Here is a 7496-nt window from a genome sequence, read left to right on the forward strand (position 1 = left end):
AGTAGATTCTTCTTTGATGGGAGTGCTTAGTTGTGCTGCCAAAGAAAACGGTATGCTAACTACTTTTCTAAACGAGTATACAACAGAAATACTGGGACAGTTTATAAAGCAGAGAATTCCATCCCCACCCCTAGAGTTCCCAGTTCCGTAAATTGGCTGTGGGGCCCCAGAATTGGCATTTCCCAGAAGTTTCCAGTTGATGTTGACACTGTGGCCTGGGGACCACACTTTAAGCACCCCTCAACTAGAAAGAAAGCCTGCACTCAACACCTAGATTCCAAAGCAGATGCTTCTTTCAGTAGTAAAACCCACCAGCTGTGGCAGCTCTTAGTCATGAAACTCCAGGATAAGTGTGTACATTTTGTTGCTTTTCATAGCCAAGAACGAGAGATAGGACAATGGAGATAATATTATCCTTAATCCTTTCACAGTAGGCAGTGAACTTGGTTATACTTTGGGCTTAAAAGCAAGGTTTGGAGCCTGGAATAAATATTCTAGATGAGGTTAGACTCATTATCCCCAAAATTTTCCAAGGGATTTCAGCAAGCTGACATAGTAAGATTCAGCTGTATGTGATTTTTACCTATTTAAAGTGCCTTAACTTTTGGTGATTCCAGTATAATCATACTTAAAACCAAGACCTATTTTTAACAGAGCCCATTCTTTAACATATTTGAACTAGATAAAAGGTTCTAGGAAGGGACCTTTCACAGACACTTGGCTTCTTAATGTGAAGCTACTATGACCGGGGTTAATGAAAATATTAGGTCCTTGTTCTTTTTCACACAAAAAGATGTTTTAAAATGTTTTGTCTAAGTGTGTGTTCTACCAGATTATACGTGGTCAGGCATGGTTCTTAGTTGCAGAAAACAGAACTCACCTCCACCTAGTTTAAGCAGAAAAATTTATTTTTAGAGCATTTGAGTACCTTAAAGAAGAGGAAGACCAGGTTGTTGGGCATAGAGGCAGCTGGCCAGGAATAACACCGGAAACCTCTCTAGAACTAACTGCTCCAGAGAAGACTCAAGGCTACCACCTTTGGGCACTTAATACCCATATCAGTGCCTTTGCCACCCTTGCAAGCGGAGCCCTCATTTAACACAGTGGCCAAAGATGGATTCTTCCATTGCTGTCCTGGGTAACAAACACCTGTGTGGTTTGTCTGCCTTGTCAGAGCCTCAGTCACATGCCTGTGCTCTAGCTGTGAAGGAAGCTGGGAACACACATTTGGCCTTCTTGGGGGGAAATGGCACATAGTATTAGAAAATGGCACACGTCACTGACAGTTGTCAGCTCCTCTGTGACAAGGTGGTCCTGGAGCAATTGTTCATCCTTCATGGTAGGAGAGGACTCCTTGCCCCTTGGCTATATTCCCACTTCCATTTGGTCTCTACAGCTGAATTCTATATGTAGTCACCCTCGTCTCTTGGTTCTGTGCAATGGGTCTAGAGAAATCCCTGAAGCCCTCACTTATATTTACTCTCGCCAGCAATTTATGAGAGTGCAGCTTCCCCAAAATGCTTAAATTTCTGTATCTCTAGACAGCTGTCTACTGACTTCCTACCAGGAGTGATAAAATTAGGTTTTTTCCAATTCCTCCCAAACTCACCTTATTCTTGATGTTACCTAATTTTACATATTATATTCTTTAGACTTAGAAATATACTTATAGCTCTGTTACATGATTTATCAGCTTCAATAATCTTCCTAACTTCAGCTCTATCAGATAAGAAAATCGGCATATTGACGTGACTGCCCACCATTTGTCTTCCTCGGCTCCAAGTCGTTGCTATTGTTATTTCTACGTCATTAGAGTTTGTAATGTGTAATTTTGTCCTGTGACCATAATCTCCACAATCATTCTAGTTTTAGTTAACTACAGTTAAATGAAGTCAACACTTAGGATCAGTACTCCATTTATCTGTTTGCTTTTCAAAAATCTGAACTATAGTAGTTTCTTCCAGAAAAGTTTGGGGTATATTTCCTGAGTTTTCACAAGCTCGAAAAAATGTTCATTTTCATCACGTTTTAATGACTATTTGTGTACAATTCTTGGATCAAACACTTTACTTCCTGAGGACTGTTCTGTTGCTCCAATGTCTTCTAACATTGAGTGTTGCTGTGGAAAGTAACATTTGGACTTAAAAGTTTTGCCATGACTCACAACAGTTATTTTTTCCTTTCAATTCCAGTAACTTTACTAAAACATGATTTAGGATTGAATGATTTTGTATAATTTTTCCGTGGAGTCCAGTGTGCCCTCTCAATTTATAGAATTACGAAATACTTCTGGGAAGTTACATTGAAGTATATCTTTAACTTTTTCTCCATTTTATTATTTTTCACCTCTTCAGGATAATGAAGTTTATTCAGTTTATTGCAGTAAAGTAAGGTCTTTTTATCTGGTCTAACTAGTATTTTTTTGTAATTCTTTTTTTTCCACTTAAAAAAAATTGCACTCCTTTTCTATTTCTAACATTCTTGTTTCTTTCCATATTTTTAGTTTTTTAGCAGAGCTGCCAGTGAAACGTATGTTTCCTGGGCTTTGCCAATCGTCTTTCATTTCCTAATGTGTTGCAGTGTGCTCCCCAAGCTCTTGTATATTTGATATGAGTTCTTGCTTTATAGATAAGGTAGTTTTGTTTAGTATTTTTTTTTAAGTCTGTGGCAAATACACTTGGTCCTAATTTTTATCTGCTTTATGGAGACATTTTTTCTGGTAAGTATTCTTTGTCTTCCATTTTATCTCTGTGCATTTCCTCTTTCACTTTCTTGTAGTAGCTTTGCATAGATAGAATGCTTTTTTTCTGATCAGCTACTGCAGGAAGTTTGTGTGGAAGAGATGCCATGCCCGTGTCCTGGGCCAACAGGAATTCTTACTGCTCACGGACACATAGTTCCTTATAACACAGATTGTGTGAGTGAATTATTTTGGCCTTAATCACTCCTTGTCAGAGAACAATGGCTTTAGGTCTACTCACGTTACAGTTCTGTTCTCTGGCTCTGCCTCAACAACAAGCCACTTCCTGCAAATCCGGGGTCGCTGTATGATCTTTTTCCCTTTAACCCTAACTCCTCCGCTTCTCTTTGATGCCAAACTGGGTCCAGGGGGCTCCTGCTGCCAGTCTGTGTACCTGTCCCTGTTGATCCATAGAAGTTATGGGTTCACAGCCTAGGGTGTGACACCTATTTTGATCTGCTGACTTTTTCTGATGCAAAGGATTTAGAATTTGTATAAATGGTACATTTGAATAGAATGAGTTGTTAATTGTGTTGGGATGAATGCAAATTTAGCTTCACTTTGAAATCAGCAGTAGAAACAACAGCAACTTTAAAACTGAAAGTGCTGAGAAGTGGGTGTCGAAGCTCCAGTGTCTGAGGCTTATGGCATGATTCATATCTAACCCCCAGGTAAAACATCTTTTGCATTGGACTGGGGAAGGAATAATAAGGAGGTAACACTGAACTTAGAAAGTGTCTGGTATACAGAGGCTGTTCAAAAAGCTCCCATTATACTTTCTACTACTACCATGATCACACTACAAAAAAAAGGTAGAAAATCATCCATGTAAAAATATAATATTTTGGTAATAGAAACCTAATCTTTTGCCCTGGCTGGTATAGCTCAGTGGATTGAGCACAGTCCAGCTCCAAGTGTTGCTAGTTTGATTCCCAGTCAGGGCACCTGCCCGGGTTATGGGCCAGGTCCTTAGCAGGGGACACGTGAGAGGCAACCACACATTGATATTTCTCTCCCTCTCTTTCTCCTTCTCTTTCCCTTTCTCTAAAAATAAATATATAAACTCTTTTAAAAAAACTAATATTTTTATGAGTATAAATATGCTTCCTACTCCAGTTCCTCCTGCTGGTCATCCTTGAAGCCCATCCATCATTAGAACAGAGGATTCAAAATCAGAAGCCATTTCTCCCCATCTTCTGACTTAATAGTAAAGACTGGTTCCTATAATTTTTGAAATTATTCTTATAATAAAAGTATTGCCTTGTATCTTTCTCTGATTCTCCTTTTATGGACTGCCAGATTTGGGGGGGAAGGTTGGGGAAGGGATGGGGAAGTCATCTTCACTAGGCCTTGTTGGGACTGGCACACTGATTTCTTACACGGAGCCTTGCAAGTCCAGCACTTAGGACTGGAAGGAAATCTGCACCAGCAAAGAGGCTCTAAATGAATCTCTCAATGAACATGCCAGCCTGGGGCAGGTATAGGGAAACAGATTTTAAAAACTAGGAGATCACAGAATAAGAAATTGGGAGCAGGTGGCAAACAGGGGTGGTCTGAGACTGGTTGGTTGGCCTGTGCATTCTCCCTTTATCATCATGACACTATGTCCGGAACTTGTAAAATGACAGGGACAAAGCACATAGTCTTGCATTCAGTTTGCCTGTCTGCATGGCCTTTGTGCCCAGCCTTGTAACCACTTTAAACCTCTTAAAATAGATGGGAAAATACCTTAGAGAGGGTAGGTGCTCCTGAGTAATTGTTAAATTAATTTAGAACATACTTATTAGCCTAGATAAGTACAGGGAAGGTGTGCTTATAAAATAAAATAAGACTGATCCACAAGATTAGCACAAAAAATCAGTGCCATCTGGGTAGATTAAAATACAGCTTTGCTAGTGAGTGTTATTCCTAAATAAATGCATATGTGTTTTCAGAGGAGTTTTTCATAAAATAACTGCAACTTGAGTTTAATGCATATCACTTAGGAGAGGACAGTGATAACATTTTACAAATAGTTTCTATAATTTAAGAGTTAAACTTGCCAGATGAGTTGCAAATGCATGAAAAAATGGTTTGGGAAAACAATTTTTATTCATTAAGTCATTTGTTTTGCTAGATAAAGCACATATCTTTTTTAAGGCAATGTTTATTTTATGTTTTGAGTGGCAGCAGAAATAATTACATGTTTGAAATCTTTGAAATATGTTTTAATGCTTTTTAAATGACCTGAGAGCAAACGTGCCAAATTTACCCACTGCTTAAGCCATTCCATGCTTGAAAGTTAGCTTCACTTTCCGAGCTTTTGGAACCATTTAATAAGTTGTTTGATTATATCTCTTAACTGCTGTCAGTGTCTGTACCTGGTGGAGTGATTAGAATATTTGACACACCTACGGCAAGTTTTTGCAAAGAAGAGATACTATAGTTCTGTAAATGCCTGATTTGAGCTCTAAAAATGGATATAAATACCCTAACATAATAAAACGATGCAAGCATGGACTTATAATAGATTCCCTGGTAGACACGACATGTATATGACTGGTATATACGCTGAAAATTAGTTTTCAAAAAAGACTAACTGCTTTTCTAATTTAAAAATCTTTTCAATTTGATGAAAAGGTATTTAAAAGGATTTGAATAAGTCTATACATTTTGGATTCAAGATTAGTCTCTAGTGTTTCTTATTAAATGTATATTTTAAGTAACTGGGAATTCATAGAATTGTAGAATTTTTTTAACACATTTTCTGGTAGTGCCTAGTAATTCAGAATTTACTGTATACTTAGTATGTGGCAGGCAGTGTTCCAAGTGCTTTATATGTAATAACTATTTAATCCTCACAACATACATACAAGGTAGGTATGGTTCTTATCACTTTACAGACGAGTTGATGGAAGCAGAGACACATGAAGTGATTTAGGTCACACTTGTAGCTGAGATTTGAGGCTAGTTACTCGTGGTTCCAGCATCTGTACTTTTATCAACTCTGACAGGTTCTGAGCCAGCCATTTTGGTAGAATGCACCCTTTGTGCCATAATTCCAAGAAAAGGAAACTCATGGAATTTCAGGGGGGTGAAAACAGATCCATAATGGTCATTTAACCATCCTACCAATGGTCATGATCTTGAACGGTCTGCAGGCTGCCATGGATATGGGGAAACAGCAATGCAGTGGAACCTCTATAATGAGCTGTTCAGACACAAAAAAAGTGCCCTCCTTATAGGTTAAATATGTTATATTAGGCTTTTATTACATTTACTGCTGGGTCTTAGGATCTGGGATTTGGCCCATGTTATTTCCACATCCTTATATAAGGAGCTATGTTACTGTAGGTTTCTACCATTACGGCTATAAATACAAAACACACAAAAGCACAAAGGCATCTACCCAAGTATAACATTACTAGGGAAATGGGATGGATAAAACACGAATTGTTAGGTTTAGGGGATAATTACTGGTGATGCTGCTCTGGTTAGATGTTGAGAATAGTTTGGAAAAATTTCAGGCACATTGTGAAAGTTGAGAAGGGATTTGTGGGGGCCAAATGAAGTAGATTTCAGATGGTGCAATGACATGGGCGTAAACTGTTTCATAGAAAAGGGTGCCCGTGTGCTTAGTGTATCTCAATATGCTGACAGAATAAATATGGAGGATAAAAGATATCAGAGATGCTGTCATAGACATAGTTGCCCCAAGTTTCTGAAGGCAGAATATTACCTTATGTGTGCCTGTTACATCTTGAATGTAATAGTCTTAATACCACTTGTTGAATTTATTTACTTGTATGAACATGTTATATAAGCAGAGGGAGGCTCTATCAGGAAGTTTAGCTTCATACAATAGGTAATGTTTGAGGCCGACCAGGGGTTTTGTAAATAGAAAATGTTAGACTTTGTAACTCTTAGACTTGTCTGCATTGAAACTCCAGCAATTCATGAATTGCAGTTCAGATTTTCCTGCCCCGGCACTGGTACCCACTGTGATTTCTGCTCATGAGTCTTCGCTCTCGTAAGCTGTGACTCCATTTGCCCATCTCTCCGATTTGGGGGGCAGCATTCTCTCTTACGGGTCCTCCCCTCTCTTACGGATCCAAGAAGAGTTGTTGATTTTACAGTCTCTTCAGCTTTTTACTTGTTAAGATGGTGTGACTACTTCCAAGCTTCTTGCATGTGAAATGAGAAACCAGAAGTAGAAAATGTAAAAAAAAATGAATGCTTTAAAATTTGTTGAAAATCTCCATTAGTAGATTTAAAAAGTAAATAAATAAATTCATATAGATCTGCAGTCTATAACCAGTTTGTTCCAATGGCAATGTCTTGGTTTTGATAATGTGCTACAGTTAAGGTAAGATGTCCCAACACAGAAACCTTGATGAAGGGCGCACTCTGTACTGTATTTTGCAACTTGTGAATCTATAACTATTTTAAAATGAAGTTTTTGAAGTAAAAGAATCTAGAGAAAGCATTTGCAACACAACAAGGAAATAATTCAATGCCTTAATATATAAGATGCTTATCAATCAATAAAATGCTGTAGTAGAAAAGTGGGCCAAAAGTGGGAACAAGTATTTTGTATAACATAGGTAGCTAAATTTATGAAGTTGTTCAAACTTAATGACAGTTAAGAGCGAGTAAATAGAAGACATCAATTTCTATTTACCAGCCTGGCAATGATTAACAATGGACGTAATGGTGCCAAGTGTGTGGGTATTAGGCAGTCTGTCTACTTAAAGTAGAAAGGTAATTTGGCAAAATT

Source organism: Artibeus jamaicensis, unplaced genomic scaffold (assembly GCF_021234435.1).
Source record: "Artibeus jamaicensis isolate MK-2021 breed Jamaican fruit bat unplaced genomic scaffold, CSHL_Jam_final contig_233, whole genome shotgun sequence".
Taxonomy (NCBI): Eukaryota; Metazoa; Chordata; class Mammalia; order Chiroptera; family Phyllostomidae; genus Artibeus; species Artibeus jamaicensis.